Below are 19,742 nucleotides of genomic sequence, written 5' to 3'. Positions count from 1 at the left end.
ACATCTTGTCCGTCTTGAGCCAAGGAACACAGTGGTGCAAAAAGCTTGATTCCAAGTCAAACGGTCTAGGAGTTATGAGCAATTTAGTACTTTTGGTTGCTGTAGCGCCACCTATGGGCCAATCGGGGTCATACTCTGATAGGTTCTCCCCAAACTGAGGCCCTACCACCTGGCCAGGTTTCAAGTCTCTAGGCCTTACGGTTTGGGCTGCACGATGCGTTTTAGGTTTTTTTTTTTTTTTCAAATAGCAATTACAATAGGTTTTCAGCACTTCGTGCTTGAACACCTAATAATAGGCGACCTTTTTGACAGTTATAGCGACACCTATGGTCCGATCTCCATGAAACTCTGCATGCTTCTTCACCATGTCATGACACATGTGCTCATCAGCTTTTGTGAAGTTCTGAGTTTTTATTTATGATTTATAGGCTTTTGAGTGTATTTTGACACGCCCCCTTTTCTAAACGACCCTGTTACAGTGAACCAAAGGGCAAAGTTCAACTTTTTTTTGATAATTATTGATCTAGAGAGTCCATAGAATTGTCCTAGACTGGTCTGGTTCCGATCAGGCAAAAAACCAGGGACTAGTTCGCAAAAGTAGGATTTGGACAAAATCGGCCATAACAAATTTTTTGTTGCTCAAATCGAGAATCCGAGATAAACTTCTTGTCCGTCTTGAGCCAAGGAACACAGTGGTGCAAAAAGCTTGATTCCAAGTCAAACGGTCTAGGAGTTATGAGCAATTTAGTACTTTTGGTTGCTGTAGCGCCACCTATGGGCCAATCGGGGTCATACTCTGATAGGTTCTCCCCAAACTGAGGCCCTACCACCTGGCCAGGTTTCAAGTCTCTAGGCCTTACGGTTTGGGCTGCACGATGCGTTTTAGTTTTTTTTTTTTTTTCAAATAGCAATTACAATAGGTTTTCAGCACTTCGTGCTTGAACACCTAATAATAGGCGACCTTTTTGACAGTTATAGCGACACCTATGGTCCGATCTCCATGAAACTCTGCATGCTTCTTCACCATGTCATGACACATGTGCTCATCAGCTTTTGTGAAGTTCTGAGTTTTTATTTATGATTTATAGGCTTTTGAGTGTATTTTGACACGCCCCCTTTTCTAAACGACCCTGTTACAGTGAACCAAAGGGCAAAGTTCAACTTTTTTTTGATAATTATTGATCTAGAGAGTCCATAGAATTGTCCTAGACTGGTCTGGTTCCGATCAGGCAAAAAACCAGGGACTAGTTCGCAAAAGTAGGATTTGGACAAAATCGGCCATAACAAATATTTCGTTGCTCAAATCGAGAATCCGAGATAAACATCTTGTCCGTCTTGAGCCAAGGAACACAGTGGTGCAAAAAGCTTGATTCCAAGTCAAACGGTCTAGAAGTTATGAGCAATTTAGTACTTTCAACTTTTTTTTGATAATTATTGATCTAGAGAGTCCAGAGAATTGTCCTAGACTGGTCTGGTTCCGATCAGGCAAAAAACCAGGGACTAGTTCGCAAAAGTAGGATTTGGACAAAATCGGCCATAACAAATATTTCGTTGCTCAAATCGAGAATCCAAGATAAACATCTTGTCCGTCTTGAGCCAAGGAACACAGTGGTGCAAAAAGCTTGATTCCAAGTCAAACGGTCTAGGAGTTATGAGCAATTTAGTACTTTTGGTTGCTGTAGCGCCACCTATGGGCCAATCGGGGTCATACTCTGATAGGTTCTCCCCAAACTGAGGCCCTACCACCTGGCCAGGTTTCAAGTCTCTAGGCCTTACGGTTTGGGCTGCACGATGCGTTTTAGGTTTTTTTTTTTTTTCAAATAGCAATTACAATAGGTTTTCAGCACTTCGTGCTTGAACACCTAATAATAGGCGACCTTTTTGACAGTTATAGCGACACCTATGGTCCGATCTCCATGAAACTCTGCATGCTTCTTCACCATGTCATGACGCATGTGCTCATCAGCTTTTGTGAAGTTCTGAGTTTTTATTTATGATTTATAGGCTTTTGAGTGTATTTTGACACGCCCCCTTTTCTAAACGACCCTGTTACAGTGAACCAAAGGGCAAAGTTCAACTTTTTTTTGATAATTATTGATCTAGAGAGTCCATAGAATTGTCCTAGACTGGTCTGGTTCCGATCAGGCAAAAAACCAGGGACTAGTTCGCAAAAGTAGGATTTGGACAAAATCGGCCATAACAAATATTTCGTTGCTCAAATCGAGAATCCGAGATAAACATCTTGTCCGTCTTGAGCCAAGGAACACAGTGGTGCAAGAAGCTTGATTCCAAGTCAAACGGTCTAGGAGTTATGAGCAATTTAGTACTTTTCAGCACTTCGTGCTTGAACACCTAATAATAGGCGACCTTTTTGACAGTTATAGCGACACCTATGGTCCGATCTCCATGAAACTCTGCATGCTTCTTCACCATGTCATGACACATGTGCTCATCAGCTTTTGTGAAGTTCTGAGTTTTTATTTATGATTTATAGGCTTTTGAGTGTATTTTGACACGCCCCCTTTTCTAAACGACCCTGTTACAGTGAACCAAAGGGCAAAGTTCAACTTTTTTTTGATAATTATTGATCTAGAGAGTCCATAGAATTGTCCTAGACTGGTCTGGTTCCGATCAGGCAAAAAAACAGGGACTAGTTCGCAAAAGTAGGATTTGGACAAAATCGGCCATAACAAATTTTTTGTTGCTCAAATCGAGAATCCGAGATAAACTTCTTGTCCGTCTTGAGCCAAGGAACACAGTGGTGCAAAAAGCTTGATTCCAAGTCAAATGGTCTAGGAGTTATGAGCAATTTAGTACTTTTGGTTGCTGTAGCGCCACCTATGGGCCAATCGGGGTCATACTCTGATAGGTTCTCCCCAAACTGAGGCCCTACCACCTGGCCAGGTTTCAAGTCTCTAGGCCTTACGGTTTGGGCTGCACGATGCGTTTTAGGTTTTTTTTTTTTTTTCAAATAGCAATTACAATAGGTTTTCAGCACTTCGTGCTTGAACACCTAATAATAGGCGACCTTTTTGACAGTTATAGCGACACCTATGGTCCGATCTCCATGAAACTCTGCATGCTTCTTCACCATGTCATGACACATGTGCTCATCAGCTTTTGTGAAGTTCTGAGTTTTTATTTATGATTTATAGGCTTTTGAGTGTATTTTGACACGCCCCCTTTTCTAAACGACCCTGTTACAGTGAACCAAAGGGCAAAGTTCAACTTTTTTTTGATAATTATTGATCTAGAGAGTCCAGAGAATTGTCCTAGACTGGTCTGGTTCCGATCAGGCAAAAAACCAGGGACTAGTTCGCAAAAGTAGGATTTGGACAAAATCGGCCATAAAATTTTTTTTGTTGCTCAAATCGAGAATCCGAGATAAACTTCTTGTCCGTCTTGAGCCAAGGAACACAGTGGTGCAAAAAGCTTGATTCCAAGTCAAACGGTCTAGGAGTTATGAGCAATTTAGTACTTTTCAGCACTTCGTGCTTGAACACCTAATAATAGGCGACCTTTTTGACAGTTATAGCGACACCTATGGTCCGATCTCCATGAAACTCTGCATGCTTCTTCACCATGTCATGACACATGTGCTCATCAGCTTTTGTGAAGTTCTGAGTTTTTATTTATGATTTATAGGCTTTTGAGTGTATTTTGACACGCCCCCTTTTCTAAACGACCCTGTTACAGTGAACCAAAGGGCAAAGTTCAACTTTTTTTTGATAATTATTGATCTAGAGAGTCCATAGAATTGTCCTAGACTGGTCTGGTTCCGATCAGGCAAAAAACCAGGGACTAGTTCGCAAAAGTAGGATTTGGACAAAATCGGCCATAACAAATTTTTTGTTGCTCAAATCGAGAATCCGAGATAAACTTCTTGTCCGTCTTGAGCCAAGGAACACAGTGGTGCAAAAAGCTTGATTCCAAGTCAAACGGTCTAGGAGTTATGAGCAATTTAGTACTTTTGGTTGCTGTAGCGCCACCTATGGGCCAATCGGGGTCATACTCTGATAGGTTCTCCCCAAACTGAGGCCCTACCACCTGGCCAGGTTTCAAGTCTCTAGGCCTTACGGTTTGGGCTGCACGATGCGTTTTAGGTTTTTTTTTTTTTTCAAATAGCAATTACAATAGGTTTTCAGCACTTCGTGCTTGAACACCTAATAATAGGCGACCTTTTTGACAGTTATAGCGACACCTATGGTCCGATCTCCATGAAACTCTGCATGCTTCTTCACCATGTCATGACACATGTGCTCATCAGCTTTTGTGAAGTTCTGAGTTTTTATTTATGATTTATAGGCTTTTGAGTGTATTTTGACACGCCCCCTTTTCTAAACGACCCTGTTACAGTGAACCAAAGGGCAAAGTTCAACTTTTTTTTGATAATTATTGATCTAGAGAGTCCAGAGAATTGTCCTAGACTGGTCTGGTTCCGATCAGGCAAAAAACCAGGGACTAGTTCGCAAAAGTAGGATTTGGACAAAATCGGCCATAACAAATTTTTTGTTGCTCAAATCGAGAATCCGAGATAAACTTCTTGTCCGTCTTGAGCCAAGGAACACAGTGGTGCAAAAAGCTTGATTCCAAGTCAAACGGTCTAGGAGTTATGAGCAATTTAGTACTTTTGGTTGCTGTAGCGCCACCTATGGGCCAATCGGGGTCATACTCTGATAGGTTCTCCCCAAACTGAGGCCCTACCACCTGGCCAGGTTTCAAGTCTCTAGGCCTTACGGTTTGGGCTGCACGATGCGTTTTAGGTTTTTTTTTTTTTTCAAATAGCAATTACAATAGGTTTTCAGCACTTCGTGCTTGAACACCTAATAATAGGCGACCTTTTTGACAGTTATAGCGACACCTATGGTCCGATCTCCATGAAACTCTGCATGCTTCTTCACCATGTCATGACACATGTGCTCATCAGCTTTTGTGAAGTTCTGAGTTTTTATTTATGATTTATAGGCTTTTGAGTGTATTTTGACACGCCCCCTTTTCTAAACGACCCTGTTACAGTGAACCAAAGGGCAAAGTTCAACTTTTTTTTGATAATTATTGATCTAGAGAGTCCAGAGAATTGTCCTAGACTGGTCTGGTTCCGATCAGGCAAAAAACCAGGGACTAGTTCGCAAAAGTAGGATTTGGACAAAATCGGCCATAAAAATTTTTTTGTTGCTCAAATCGAGAATCCGAGATAAACTTCTTGTCCGTCTTGAGCCAAGGAACACAGTGGTGCAAAAAGCTTGATTCCAAGTCAAACGGTCTAGGAGTTATGAGCAATTTAGTACTTTTCAGCACTTCGTGCTTGAACACCTAATAATAGGCGACCTTTTTGACAGTTATAGCGACACCTATGGTCCGATCTCCATGAAACTCTGCATGCTTCTTCACCATGTCATGACACATGTGCTCATCAGCTTTTGTGAAGTTCTGAGTTTTTATTTATGATTTATAGGCTTTTGAGTGTATTTTGACACGCCCCCTTTTCTAAACGACCCTGTTACAGTGAACCAAAGGGCAAAGTTCAACTTTTTTTTGATAATTATTGATCTAGAGAGTCCATAGAATTGTCCTAGACTGGTCTGGTTCCGATCAGGCAAAAAACCAGGGACTAGTTCGCAAAAGTAGGATTTGGACAAAATCGGCCATAACAAATTTTTTGTTGCTCAAATCGAGAATCCGAGATAAACATCTTGTCCGTCTTGAGCCAAGGAACACAGTGGTGCAAAAAGCTTGATTCCAAGTCAAACGGTCTAGAAGTTATGAGCAATTTAGTACTTTCAACTTTTTTTTGATAATTATTGATCTAGAGAGTCCAGAGAATTGTCCTAGACTGGTCTGGTTCCGATCAGGCAAAAAACCAGGGACTAGTTCGCAAAAGTAGGATTTGGACAAAATCGGCCATAACAAAATTTTTGTTGCTCAAATCGAGAATCCGAGATAAACTTCTTGTCCGTCTTGAGCCAAGGAACACAGTGGTGCAAAAAGCTTGATTCCAAGTCAAACGGTCTAGGAGTTATGAGCAATTTAGTACTTTTCAGCACTTCGTGCTTGAACACCTAATAATAGGCGACCTTTTTGACAGTTATAGCGACACCTATGGTCCGATCTCCATGAAACTCTGCATGCTTCTTCACCATGTCATGACACATGTGCTCATCAGCTTTTGTGAAGTTCTGAGTTTTTATTTATGATTTATAGGCTTTTGAGTGTATTTTGACACGCCCCCTTTTCTAAACGACCCTGTTACAGTGAACCAAAGGGCAAAGTTCAACTTTTTTTTGATAATTATTGATCTAGAGAGTCCATAGAATTGTCCTAGACTGGTCTGGTTCCGATCAGGCAAAAAACCAGGGACTAGTTCGCAAAAGTAGGATTTGGACAAAATCGGCCATAACAAATTTTTTGTTGCTCAAATCGAGAATCCGAGATAAACTTCTTGTCCGTCTTGAGCCAAGGAACACAGTGGTGCAAAAAGCTTGATTCCAAGTCAAACGGTCTAGGAGTTATGAGCAATTTAGTACTTTTGGTTGCTGTAGCGCCACCTATGGGCCAATCGGGGTCATACTCTGATAGGTTCTCCCCAAACTGAGGCCCTACCACCTGGCCAGGTTTCAAGTCTCTAGGCCTTACGGTTTGGGCTGCACGATGCGTTTTAGGTTTTTTTTTTTTTTCAAATAGCAATTACAATAGGTTTTCAGCACTTCGTGCTTGAACACCTAATAATAGGCGACCTTTTTGACAGTTATAGCGACACCTATGGTCCGATCTCCATGAAACTCTGCATGCTTCTTCACCATGTCATGACACATGTGCTCATCAGCTTTTGTGAAGTTCTGAGTTTTTATTTATGATTTATAGGCTTTTGAGTGTATTTTGACACGCCCCCTTTTCTAAACGACCCTGTTACAGTGAACCAAAGGGCAAAGTTCAACTTTTTTTTGATAATTATTGATCTAGAGAGTCCATAGAATTGTCCTAGACTGGTCTGGTTCCGATCAGGCAAAAAACCAGGGACTAGTTCGCAAAAGTAGGATTTGGACAAAATCGGCCATAACAAATATTTCGTTGCTCAAATCGAGAATCCGAGATAAACATCTTGTCCGTCTTGAGCCAAGGAACACAGTGGTGCAAGAAGCTTGATTCCAAGTCAAACGGTCTAGGAGTTATGAGCAATTTAGTACTTTTCAGCACTTCGTGCTTGAACACCTAATAATAGGCGACCTTTTTGACAGTTATAGCGACACCTATGGTCCGATCTCCATGAAACTCTGCATGCTTCTTCACCATGTCATGACACATGTGCTCATCAGCTTTTGTGAAGTTCTGAGTTTTTATTTATGATTTATAGGCTTTTGAGTGTATTTTGACACGCCCCCTTTTCTAAACGACCCTGTTACAGTGAACCAAAGGGCAAAGTTCAACTTTTTTTTGATAATTATTGATCTAGAGAGTCCATAGAATTGTCCTAGACTGGTCTGGTTCCGATCAGGCAAAAAACCAGGGACTAGTTCGCAAAAGTAGGATTTGGACAAAATCGGCCATAACAAATTTTTTGTTGCTCAAATCGAGAATCCGAGATAAACTTCTTGTCCGTCTTGAGCCAAGGAACACAGTGGTGCAAAAAGCTTGATTCCAAGTCAAACGGTCTAGGAGTTATGAGCAATTTAGTACTTTTGGTTGCTGTAGCGCCACCTATGGGCCAATCGGGGTCATACTCTGATAGGTTCTCCCCAAACTGAGGCCCTACCACCTGGCCAGGTTTCAAGTCTCTAGGCCTTACGGTTTGGGCTGCACGATGCGTTTTAGGATTTTTTTTTTTTTCAAATAGCAATTACAATAGGTTTTCAGCACTTCGTGCTTGAACACCTAATAATAGGCGACCTTTTTGACAGTTATAGCGACACCTATGGTCCGATCTCCATGAAACTCTGCATGCTTCTTCACCATGTCATGACACATGTGCTCATCAGCTTTTGTGAAGTTCTGAGTTTTTATTTATGATTTATAGGCTTTTGAGTGTATTTTGACACGCCCCCTTTTCTAAACGACCCTGTTACAGTGAACCAAAGGGCAAAGTTCAACTTTTTTTTGATAATTATTGATCTAGAGAGTCCATAGAATTGTCCTAGACTGGTCTGGTTCCGATCAGGCAAAAAACCAGGGACTAGTTCGCAAAAGTAGGATTTGGACAAAATCGGCCATAACAAATTTTTTGTTGCTCAAATCGAGAATCCGAGATAAACATCTTGTCCGTCTTGAGCCAAGGAACACAGTGGTGCAAAAAGCTTGATTCCAAGTCAAACGGTCTAGAAGTTATGAGCAATTTAGTACTTTCAACTTTTTTTTGATAATTATTGATCTAGAGAGTCCAGAGAATTGTCCTAGACTGGTCTGGTTCCGATCAGGCAAAAAACCAGGGACTAGTTCGCAAAAGTAGGATTTGGACAAAATCGGCCATAACAAAATTTTTGTTGCTCAAATCGAGAATCCGAGATAAACTTCTTGTCCGTCTTGAGCCAAGGAACACAGTGGTGCAAAAAGCTTGATTCCAAGTCAAACGGTCTAGGAGTTATGAGCAATTTAGTACTTTTCAGCACTTCGTGCTTGAACACCTAATAATAGGCGACCTTTTTGACAGTTATAGCGACACCTATGGTCCGATCTCCATGAAACTCTGCATGCTTCTTCACCATGTCATGACACATGTGCTCATCAGCTTTTGTGAAGTTCTGAGTTTTTATTTATGATTTATAGGCTTTTGAGTGTATTTTGACACGCCCCCTTTTCTAAACGACCCTGTTACAGTGAACCAAAGGGCAAAGTTCAACTTTTTTTTGATAATTATTGATCTAGAGAGTCCATAGAATTGTCCTAGACTGGTCTGGTTCCGATCAGGCAAAAAACCAGGGACTAGTTCGCAAAAGTAGGATTTGGACAAAATCGGCCATAACAAATTTTTTGTTGCTCAAATCGAGAATCCGAGATAAACTTCTTGTCCGTCTTGAGCCAAGGAACACAGTGGTGCAAAAAGCTTGATTCCAAGTCAAACGGTCTAGGAGTTATGAGCAATTTAGTACTTTTGGTTGCTGTAGCGCCACCTATGGGCCAATCGGGGTCATACTCTGATAGGTTCTCCCCAAACTGAGGCCCTACCACCTGGCCAGGTTTCAAGTCTCTAGGCCTTACGGTTTGGGCTGCACGATGCGTTTTAGGTTTTTTTTTTTTTTCAAATAGCAATTACAATAGGTTTTCAGCACTTCGTGCTTGAACACCTAATAATAGGCGACCTTTTTGACAGTTATAGCGACACCTATGGTCCGATCTCCATGAAACTCTGCATGCTTCTTCACCATGTCATGACACATGTGCTCATCAGCTTTTGTGAAGTTCTGAGTTTTTATTTATGATTTATAGGCTTTTGAGTGTATTTTGACACGCCCCCTTTTCTAAACGACCCTGTTACAGTGAACCAAAGGGCAAAGTTCAACTTTTTTTTGATAATTATTGATCTAGAGAGTCCATAGAATTGTCCTAGACTGGTCTGGTTCCGATCAGGCAAAAAACCAGGGACTAGTTCGCAAAAGTAGGATTTGGACAAAATCGGCCATAACAAATATTTCGTTGCTCAAATCGAGAATCCGAGATAAACATCTTGTCCGTCTTGAGCCAAGGAACACAGTGGTGCAAGAAGCTTGATTCCAAGTCAAACGGTCTAGGAGTTATGAGCAATTTAGTACTTTTCAGCACTTCGTGCTTGAACACCTAATAATAGGCGACCTTTTTGACAGTTATAGCGACACCTATGGTCCGATCTCCATGAAACTCTGCATGCTTCTTCACCATGTCATGACACATGTGCTCATCAGCTTTTGTGAAGTTCTGAGTTTTTATTTATGATTTATAGGCTTTTGAGTGTATTTTGACACGCCCCCTTTTCTAAACGACCCTGTTACAGTGAACCAAAGGGCAAAGTTCAACTTTTTTTTGATAATTATTGATCTAGAGAGTCCATAGAATTGTCCTAGACTGGTCTGGTTCCGATCAGGCAAAAAACCAGGGACTAGTTCGCAAAAGTAGGATTTGGACAAAATCGGCCATAACAAATTTTTTGTTGCTCAAATCGAGAATCCGAGATAAACTTCTTGTCCGTCTTGAGCCAAGGAACACAGTGGTGCAAAAAGCTTGATTCCAAGTCAAATGGTCTAGGAGTTATGAGCAATTTAGTACTTTTGGTTGCTGTAGCGCCACCTATGGGCCAATCGGGGTCATACTCTGATAGGTTCTCCCCAAACTGAGGCCCTACCACCTGGCCAGGTTTCAAGTCTCTAGGCCTTACGGTTTGGGCTGCACGATGCGTTTTAGGTTTTTTTTTTTTTTTCAAATAGCAATTACAATAGGTTTTCAGCACTTCGTGCTTGAACACCTAATAATAGGCGACCTTTTTGACAGTTATAGCGACACCTATGGTCCGATCTCCATGAAACTCTGCATGCTTCTTCACCATGTCATGACACATGTGCTCATCAGCTTTTGTGAAGTTCTGAGTTTTTATTTATGATTTATAGGCTTTTGAGTGTATTTTGACACGCCCCCTTTTCTAAACGACCCTGTTACAGTGAACCAAAGGGCAAAGTTCAACTTTTTTTTGATAATTATTGATCTAGAGAGTCCAGAGAATTGTCCTAGACTGGTCTGGTTCCGATCAGGCAAAAAACCAGGGACTAGTTCGCAAAAGTAGGATTTGGACAAAATCGGCCATAAAATTTTTTTTGTTGCTCAAATCGAGAATCCGAGATAAACTTCTTGTCCGTCTTGAGCCAAGGAACACAGTGGTGCAAAAAGCTTGATTCCAAGTCAAACGGTCTAGGAGTTATGAGCAATTTAGTACTTTTCAGCACTTCGTGCTTGAACACCTAATAATAGGCGACCTTTTTGACAGTTATAGCGACACCTATGGTCCGATCTCCATGAAACTCTGCATGCTTCTTCACCATGTCATGACACATGTGCTCATCAGCTTTTGTGAAGTTCTGAGTTTTTATTTATGATTTATAGGCTTTTGAGTGTATTTTGACACGCCCCCTTTTCTAAACGACCCTGTTACAGTGAACCAAAGGGCAAAGTTCAACTTTTTTTTGATAATTATTGATCTAGAGAGTCCATAGAATTGTCCTAGACTGGTCTGGTTCCGATCAGGCAAAAAACCAGGGACTAGTTCGCAAAAGTAGGATTTGGACAAAATCGGCCATAACAAATTTTTTGTTGCTCAAATCGAGAATCCGAGATAAACTTCTTGTCCGTCTTGAGCCAAGGAACACAGTGGTGCAAAAAGCTTGATTCCAAGTCAAACGGTCTAGGAGTTATGAGCAATTTAGTACTTTTGGTTGCTGTAGCGCCACCTATGGGCCAATCGGGGTCATACTCTGATAGGTTCTCCCCAAACTGAGGCCCTACCACCTGGCCAGGTTTCAAGTCTCTAGGCCTTACGGTTTGGGCTGCACGATGCGTTTTAGGATTTTTTTTTTTTTCAAATAGCAATTACAATAGGTTTTCAGCACTTCGTGCTTGAACACCTAATAATAGGCGACCTTTTTGACAGTTATAGCGACACCTATGGTCCGATCTCCATGAAACTCTGCATGCTTCTTCACCATGTCATGACACATGTGCTCATCAGCTTTTGTGAAGTTCTGAGTTTTTATTTATGATTTATAGGCTTTTGAGTGTATTTTGACACGCCCCCTTTTCTAAACGACCCTGTTACAGTGAACCAAAGGGCAAAGTTCAACTTTTTTTTGATAATTATTGATCTAGAGAGTCCATAGAATTGTCCTAGACTGGTCTGGTTCCGATCAGGCAAAAAACCAGGGACTAGTTCGCAAAAGTAGGATTTGGACAAAATCGGCCATAACAAATTTTTTGTTGCTCAAATCGAGAATCCGAGATAAACATCTTGTCCGTCTTGAGCCAAGGAACACAGTGGTGCAAAAAGCTTGATTCCAAGTCAAACGGTCTAGAAGTTATGAGCAATTTAGTACTTTCAACTTTTTTTTGATAATTATTGATCTAGAGAGTCCAGAGAATTGTCCTAGACTGGTCTGGTTCCGATCAGGCAAAAAACCAGGGACTAGTTCGCAAAAGTAGGATTTGGACAAAATCGGCCATAACAAAATTTTTGTTGCTCAAATCGAGAATCCGAGATAAACTTCTTGTCCGTCTTGAGCCAAGGAACACAGTGGTGCAAAAAGCTTGATTCCAAGTCAAACGGTCTAGGAGTTATGAGCAATTTAGTACTTTTCAGCACTTCGTGCTTGAACACCTAATAATAGGCGACCTTTTTGACAGTTATAGCGACACCTATGGTCCGATCTCCATGAAACTCTGCATGCTTCTTCACCATGTCATGACACATGTGCTCATCAGCTTTTGTGAAGTTCTGAGTTTTTATTTATGATTTATAGGCTTTTGAGTGTATTTTGACACGCCCCCTTTTCTAAACGACCCTGTTACAGTGAACCAAAGGGCAAAGTTCAACTTTTTTTTGATAATTATTGATCTAGAGAGTCCATAGAATTGTCCTAGACTGGTCTGGTTCCGATCAGGCAAAAAACCAGGGACTAGTTCGCAAAAGTAGGATTTGGACAAAATCGGCCATAACAAATTTTTTGTTGCTCAAATCGAGAATCCGAGATAAACTTCTTGTCCGTCTTGAGCCAAGGAACACAGTGGTGCAAAAAGCTTGATTCCAAGTCAAACGGTCTAGGAGTTATGAGCAATTTAGTACTTTTGGTTGCTGTAGCGCCACCTATGGGCCAATCGGGGTCATACTCTGATAGGTTCTCCCCAAACTGAGGCCCTACCACCTGGCCAGGTTTCAAGTCTCTAGGCCTTACGGTTTGGGCTGCACGATGCGTTTTAGGTTTTTTTTTTTTTTCAAATAGCAATTACAATAGGTTTTCAGCACTTCGTGCTTGAACACCTAATAATAGGCGACCTTTTTGACAGTTATAGCGACACCTATGGTCCGATCTCCATGAAACTCTGCATGCTTCTTCACCATGTCATGACACATGTGCTCATCAGCTTTTGTGAAGTTCTGAGTTTTTATTTATGATTTATAGGCTTTTGAGTGTATTTTGACACGCCCCCTTTTCTAAACGACCCTGTTACAGTGAACCAAAGGGCAAAGTTCAACTTTTTTTTGATAATTATTGATCTAGAGAGTCCATAGAATTGTCCTAGACTGGTCTGGTTCCGATCAGGCAAAAAACCAGGGACTAGTTCGCAAAAGTAGGATTTGGACAAAATCGGCCATAACAAATATTTCGTTGCTCAAATCGAGAATCCGAGATAAACATCTTGTCCGTCTTGAGCCAAGGAACACAGTGGTGCAAGAAGCTTGATTCCAAGTCAAACGGTCTAGGAGTTATGAGCAATTTAGTACTTTTCAGCACTTCGTGCTTGAACACCTAATAATAGGCGACCTTTTTGACAGTTATAGCGACACCTATGGTCCGATCTCCATGAAACTCTGCATGCTTCTTCACCATGTCATGACACATGTGCTCATCAGCTTTTGTGAAGTTCTGAGTTTTTATTTATGATTTATAGGCTTTTGAGTGTATTTTGACACGCCCCCTTTTCTAAACGACCCTGTTACAGTGAACCAAAGGGCAAAGTTCAACTTTTTTTTGATAATTATTGATCTAGAGAGTCCATAGAATTGTCCTAGACTGGTCTGGTTCCGATCAGGCAAAAAACCAGGGACTAGTTCGCAAAAGTAGGATTTGGACAAAATCGGCCATAACAAATTTTTTGTTGCTCAAATCGAGAATCCGAGATAAACTTCTTGTCCGTCTTGAGCCAAGGAACACAGTGGTGCAAAAAGCTTGATTCCAAGTCAAATGGTCTAGGAGTTATGAGCAATTTAGTACTTTTGGTTGCTGTAGCGCCACCTATGGGCCAATCGGGGTCATACTCTGATAGGTTCTCCCCAAACTGAGGCCCTACCACCTGGCCAGGTTTCAAGTCTCTAGGCCTTACGGTTTGGGCTGCACGATGCGTTTTAGGTTTTTTTTTTTTTTTCAAATAGCAATTACAATAGGTTTTCAGCACTTCGTGCTTGAACACCTAATAATAGGCGACCTTTTTGACAGTTATAGCGACACCTATGGTCCGATCTCCATGAAACTCTGCATGCTTCTTCACCATGTCATGACACATGTGCTCATCAGCTTTTGTGAAGTTCTGAGTTTTTATTTATGATTTATAGGCTTTTGAGTGTATTTTGACACGCCCCCTTTTCTAAACGACCCTGTTACAGTGAACCAAAGGGCAAAGTTCAACTTTTTTTTGATAATTATTGATCTAGAGAGTCCAGAGAATTGTCCTAGACTGGTCTGGTTCCGATCAGGCAAAAAACCAGGGACTAGTTCGCAAAAGTAGGATTTGGACAAAATCGGCCATAAAATTTTTTTTGTTGCTCAAATCGAGAATCCGAGATAAACTTCTTGTCCGTCTTGAGCCAAGGAACACAGTGGTGCAAAAAGCTTGATTCCAAGTCAAACGGTCTAGGAGTTATGAGCAATTTAGTACTTTTCAGCACTTCGTGCTTGAACACCTAATAATAGGCGACCTTTTTGACAGTTATAGCGACACCTATGGTCCGATCTCCATGAAACTCTGCATGCTTCTTCACCATGTCATGACACATGTGCTCATCAGCTTTTGTGAAGTTCTGAGTTTTTATTTATGATTTATAGGCTTTTGAGTGTATTTTGACACGCCCCCTTTTCTAAACGACCCTGTTACAGTGAACCAAAGGGCAAAGTTCAACTTTTTTTTGATAATTATTGATCTAGAGAGTCCATAGAATTGTCCTAGACTGGTCTGGTTCCGATCAGGCAAAAAACCAGGGACTAGTTCGCAAAAGTAGGATTTGGACAAAATCGGCCATAACAAATTTTTTGTTGCTCAAATCGAGAATCCGAGATAAACTTCTTGTCCGTCTTGAGCCAAGGAACACAGTGGTGCAAAAAGCTTGATTCCAAGTCAAACGGTCTAGGAGTTATGAGCAATTTAGTACTTTTGGTTGCTGTAGCGCCACCTATGGGCCAATCGGGGTCATACTCTGATAGGTTCTCCCCAAACTGAGGCCCTACCACCTGGCCAGGTTTCAAGTCTCTAGGCCTTACGGTTTGGGCTGCACGATGCGTTTTAGGTTTTTTTTTTTTTTCAAATAGCAATTACAATAGGTTTTCAGCACTTCGTGCTTGAACACCTAATAATAGGCGACCTTTTTGACAGTTATAGCGACACCTATGGTCCGATCTCCATGAAACTCTGCATGCTTCTTCACCATGTCATGACACATGTGCTCATCAGCTTTTGTGAAGTTCTGAGTTTTTATTTATGATTTATAGGCTTTTGAGTGTATTTTGACACGCCCCCTTTTCTAAACGACCCTGTTACAGTGAACCAAAGGGCAAAGTTCAACTTTTTTTGATAATTATTGATCTAGAGAGTCCAGAGAATTGTCCTAGACTGGTCTGGTTCCGATCAGGCAAAAAACCAGGGACTAGTTCGCAAAAGTAGGATTTGGACAAAATCGGCCATAACAAATTTTTTGTTGCTCAAATCGAGAATCCGAGATAAACTTCTTGTCCGTCTTGAGCCAAGGAACACAGTGGTGCAAAAAGCTTGATTCCAAGTCAAACGGTCTAGGAGTTATGAGCAATTTAGTACTTTTGGTTGCTGTAGCGCCACCTATGGGCCAATCGGGGTCATACTCTGATAGGTTCTCCCCAAACTGAGGCCCTACCACCTGGCCAGGTTTCAAGTCTCTAGGCCTTACGGTTTGGGCTGCACGATGCGTTTTAGGTTTTTTTTTTTTTTCAAATAGCAATTACAATAGGTTTTCAGCACTTCGTGCTTGAACACCTAATAATAGGCGACCTTTTTGACAGTTATAGCGACACCTATGGTCCGATCTCCATGAAACTCTGCATGCTTCTTCACCATGTCATGACACATGTGCTCATCAGCTTTTGTGAAGTTCTGAGTTTTTATTTATGATTTATAGGCTTTTGAGTGTATTTTGACACGCCCCCTTTTCTAAACGACCCTGTTACAGTGAACCAAAGGGCAAAGTTCAACTTTTTTTTGATAATTATTGATCTAGAGAGTCCAGAGAATTGTCCTAGACTGGTCTGGTTCCGATCAGGCAAAAAACCAGGGACTAGTTCGCAAAAGTAGGATTTGGACAAAATCGGCCATAAAAATTTTTTTGTTGCTCAAATCGAGAATCCGAGATAAACTTCTTGTCCGTCTTGAGCCAAGGAACACAGTGGTGCAAAAAGCTTGATTCCAAGTCAAACGGTCTAGGAGTTATGAGCAATTTAGTACTTTTCAGCACTTCGTGCTTGAACACCTAATAATAGGCGACCTTTTTGACAGTTATAGCGACACCTATGGTCCGATCTCCATGAAACTCTGCATGCTTCTTCACCATGTCATGACACATGTGCTCATCAGCTTTTGTGAAGTTCTGAGTTTTTATTTATGATTTATAGGCTTTTGAGTGTATTTTGACACGCCCCCTTTTCTAAACGACCCTGTTACAGTGAACCAAAGGGCAAAGTTCAACTTTTTTTTGATAATTATTGATCTAGAGAGTCCATAGAATTGTCCTAGACTGGTCTGGTTCCGATCAGGCAAAAAACCAGGGACTAGTTCGCAAAAGTAGGATTTGGACAAAATCGGCCATAACAAATATTTCGTTGCTCAAATCGAGAATCCGAGATAAACATCTTGTCCGTCTCGAGCCAAGGAACACAGTGGTGCAAAAAGCTTGATTCCAAGTCAAACGGTCTAGGAGTTATGAGCAATTTAGTACTTTTGGTTGCTGTAGCGCCACCTATGGGCCAATCGGGGTCATACTCTGATAGGTTCTCCCCAAACTGAGGCCCTACCACCTGGCCAGGTTTCAAGTCTCTAGGCCTTACGGTTTGGGCTGCACGATGCGTTTTAGGTTTTTTTTTTTTTTTCAAATAGCAATTACAATAGGTTTTCAGCACTTCGTGCTTGAACACCTAATAATAGGCGACCTTTTTGACAGTTATAGCGACACCTATGGTCCGATCTCCATGAAACTCTGCATGCTTCTTCACCATGTCATGACACATGTGCTCATCAGCTTTTGTGAAGTTCTGAGTTTTTATTTATGATTTATAGGCTTTTGAGTGTATTTTGACACGCCCCCTTTTCTAAACGACCCTGTTACAGTGAACCAAAGGGCAAAGTTCAACTTTTTTTTGATAATTATTGATCTAGAGAGTCCATAGAATTGTCCTAGACTGGTCTGGTTCCGATCAGGCAAAAAACCAGGGACTAGTTCGCAAAAGTAGGATTTGGACAAAATCGGCCATAACAAATTTTTTGTTGCTCAAATCGAGAATCCGAGATAAACTTCTTGTCCGTCTTGAGCCAAGGAACACAGTGGTGCAAAAAGCTTGATTCCAAGTCAAACGGTCTAGGAGTTATGAGCAATTTAGTACTTTTGGTTGCTGTAGCGCCACCTATGGGCCAATCGGGGTCATACTCTGATAGGTTCTCCCCAAACTGAGGCCCTACCACCTGGCCAGGTTTCAAGTCTCTAGGCCTTACGGTTTGGGCTGCACGATGCGTTTTAGGTTTTTTTTTTTTTTCAAATAGCAATTACAATAGGTTTTCAGCACTTCGTGCTTGAACACCTAATAATAGGCGACCTTTTTGACAGTTATAGCGACACCTATGGTCCGATCTCCATGAAACTCTGCATGCTTCTTCACCATGTCATGACACATGTGCTCATCAGCTTTTGTGAAGTTCTGAGTTTTTATTTATGATTTATAGGCTTTTGAGTGTATTTTGACACGCCCCCTTTTCTAAACGACCCTGTTACAGTGAACCAAAGGGCAAAGTTCAACTTTTTTTTGATAATTATTGATCTAGAGAGTCCAGAGAATTGTCCTAGACTGGTCTGGTTCCGATCAGGCAAAAAACCAGGGACTAGTTCGCAAAAGTAGGATTTGGACAAAATCGGCCATAACAAATATTTCGTTGCTCAAATCGAGAATCCGAGATAAACATCTTGTCCGTCTTGAGCCAAGGAACACAGTGGTGCAAAAAGCTTGATTCCAAGTCAAACGGTCTAGAAGTTATGAGCAATTTAGTACTTTCAACTTTTTTTTGATAATTATTGATCTAGAGAGTCCAGAGAATTGTCCTAGACTGGTCTGGTTCCGATCAGGCAAAAAACCAGGGACTAGTTCGCAAAAGTAGGATTTGGACAAAATCGGCCATAAGAAATATTTCGTTGCTCAAATCGAGAATCCGAGATAAACATCTTGTCCGTCTTGAGCCAAGGAACACAGTGGTGCAAAAAGCTTGATTCCAAGTCAAACGGTCTAGGAGTTATGAGCAATTTAGTACTTTTGGTTGCTGTAGCGCCACCTATGGGCCAATCGGGGTCATACTCTGATAGGTTCTCCCCAAACTGAGGCCCTACCACCTGGCCAGGTTTCAAGTCTCTAGGCCTTACGGTTTGGGCTGCACGATGCGTTTTAGGTTTTTTTTTTTTTTCAAATAGCAATTACAATAGGTTTTCAGCACTTCGTGCTTGAACACCTAATAATAGGCGACCTTTTTGACAGTTATAGCGACACCTATGGTCCGATCTCCATGAAACTCTGCATGCTTCTTCACCATGTCATGACGCATGTGCTCATCAGCTTTTGTGAAGTTCTGAGTTTTTATTTATGATTTATAGGCTTTTGAGTGTATTTTGACACGCCCCCTTTTCTAAACGACCCTGTTACAGTGAACCAAAGGGCAAAGTTCAACTTTTTTTTGATAATTATTGATCTAGAGAGTCCATAGAATTGTCCTAGACTGGTCTGGTTCCGATCAGGCAAAAAACCAGGGACTAGTTTGCAAAAGTAGGATTTGGACAAAATCGGCCATAACAAATATTTCGTTGCTCAAATCGAGAATCCGAGATAAACATCTTGTCCGTCTTGAGCCAAGGAACACAGTGGTGCAAAAAGCTTGATTCCAAGTCAAACGGTCTAGGAGTTATGAGCAATTTAGTACTTTTCAGCACTTCGTGCTTGAACACCTAATAATAGGCGACCTTTTTGACAGTTATAGCGACACCTATGGTCCGATCTCCATGAAACTCTGCATGCTTCTTCACCATGTCATGACACATGTGCTCATCAGCTTTTGTGAAGTTCTGAGTTTTTATTTATGATTTATAGGCTTTTGAGTGTATTTTGACACGCCCCCTTTTCTAAACGACCCTGTTACAGTGAACCAAAGGGCAAAGTTCAACTTTTTTTTGATAATTATTGATCTAGAGAGTCCATAGAATTGTCCTAGACTGGTCTGGTTCCGATCAGGCAAAAAACCAGGGACTAGTTCGCAAAAGTAGGATTTGGACAAAATCGGCCATAACAAATTTTTTGTTGCTCAAATCGAGAATCCGAGATAAACATCTTGTCCGTCTTGAGCCAAGGAACACAGTGGTGCAAAAAGCTTGATTCCAAGTCAAACGGTCTAGAAGTTATGAGCAATTTAGTACTTTCAACTTTTTTTTGATAATTATTGATCTAGAGAGTCCAGAGAATTGTCCTAGACTGGTCTGGTTCCGATCAGGCAAAAAACCAGGGACTAGTTCGCAAAAGTAGGATTTGGACAAA

The sequence above is a fragment of the Siphateles boraxobius genome, unplaced genomic scaffold (genome assembly GCF_051911475.1).
Source record: "Siphateles boraxobius isolate OS27281-9 unplaced genomic scaffold, OSU_SipBor_1 17, whole genome shotgun sequence".
Lineage (NCBI taxonomy): Eukaryota > Metazoa > Chordata > Actinopteri > Cypriniformes > Leuciscidae > Siphateles > Siphateles boraxobius.
The sequence above is the reverse complement of the archived record's forward strand: the minus strand, read 5'-3'. Positions refer to the sequence as shown.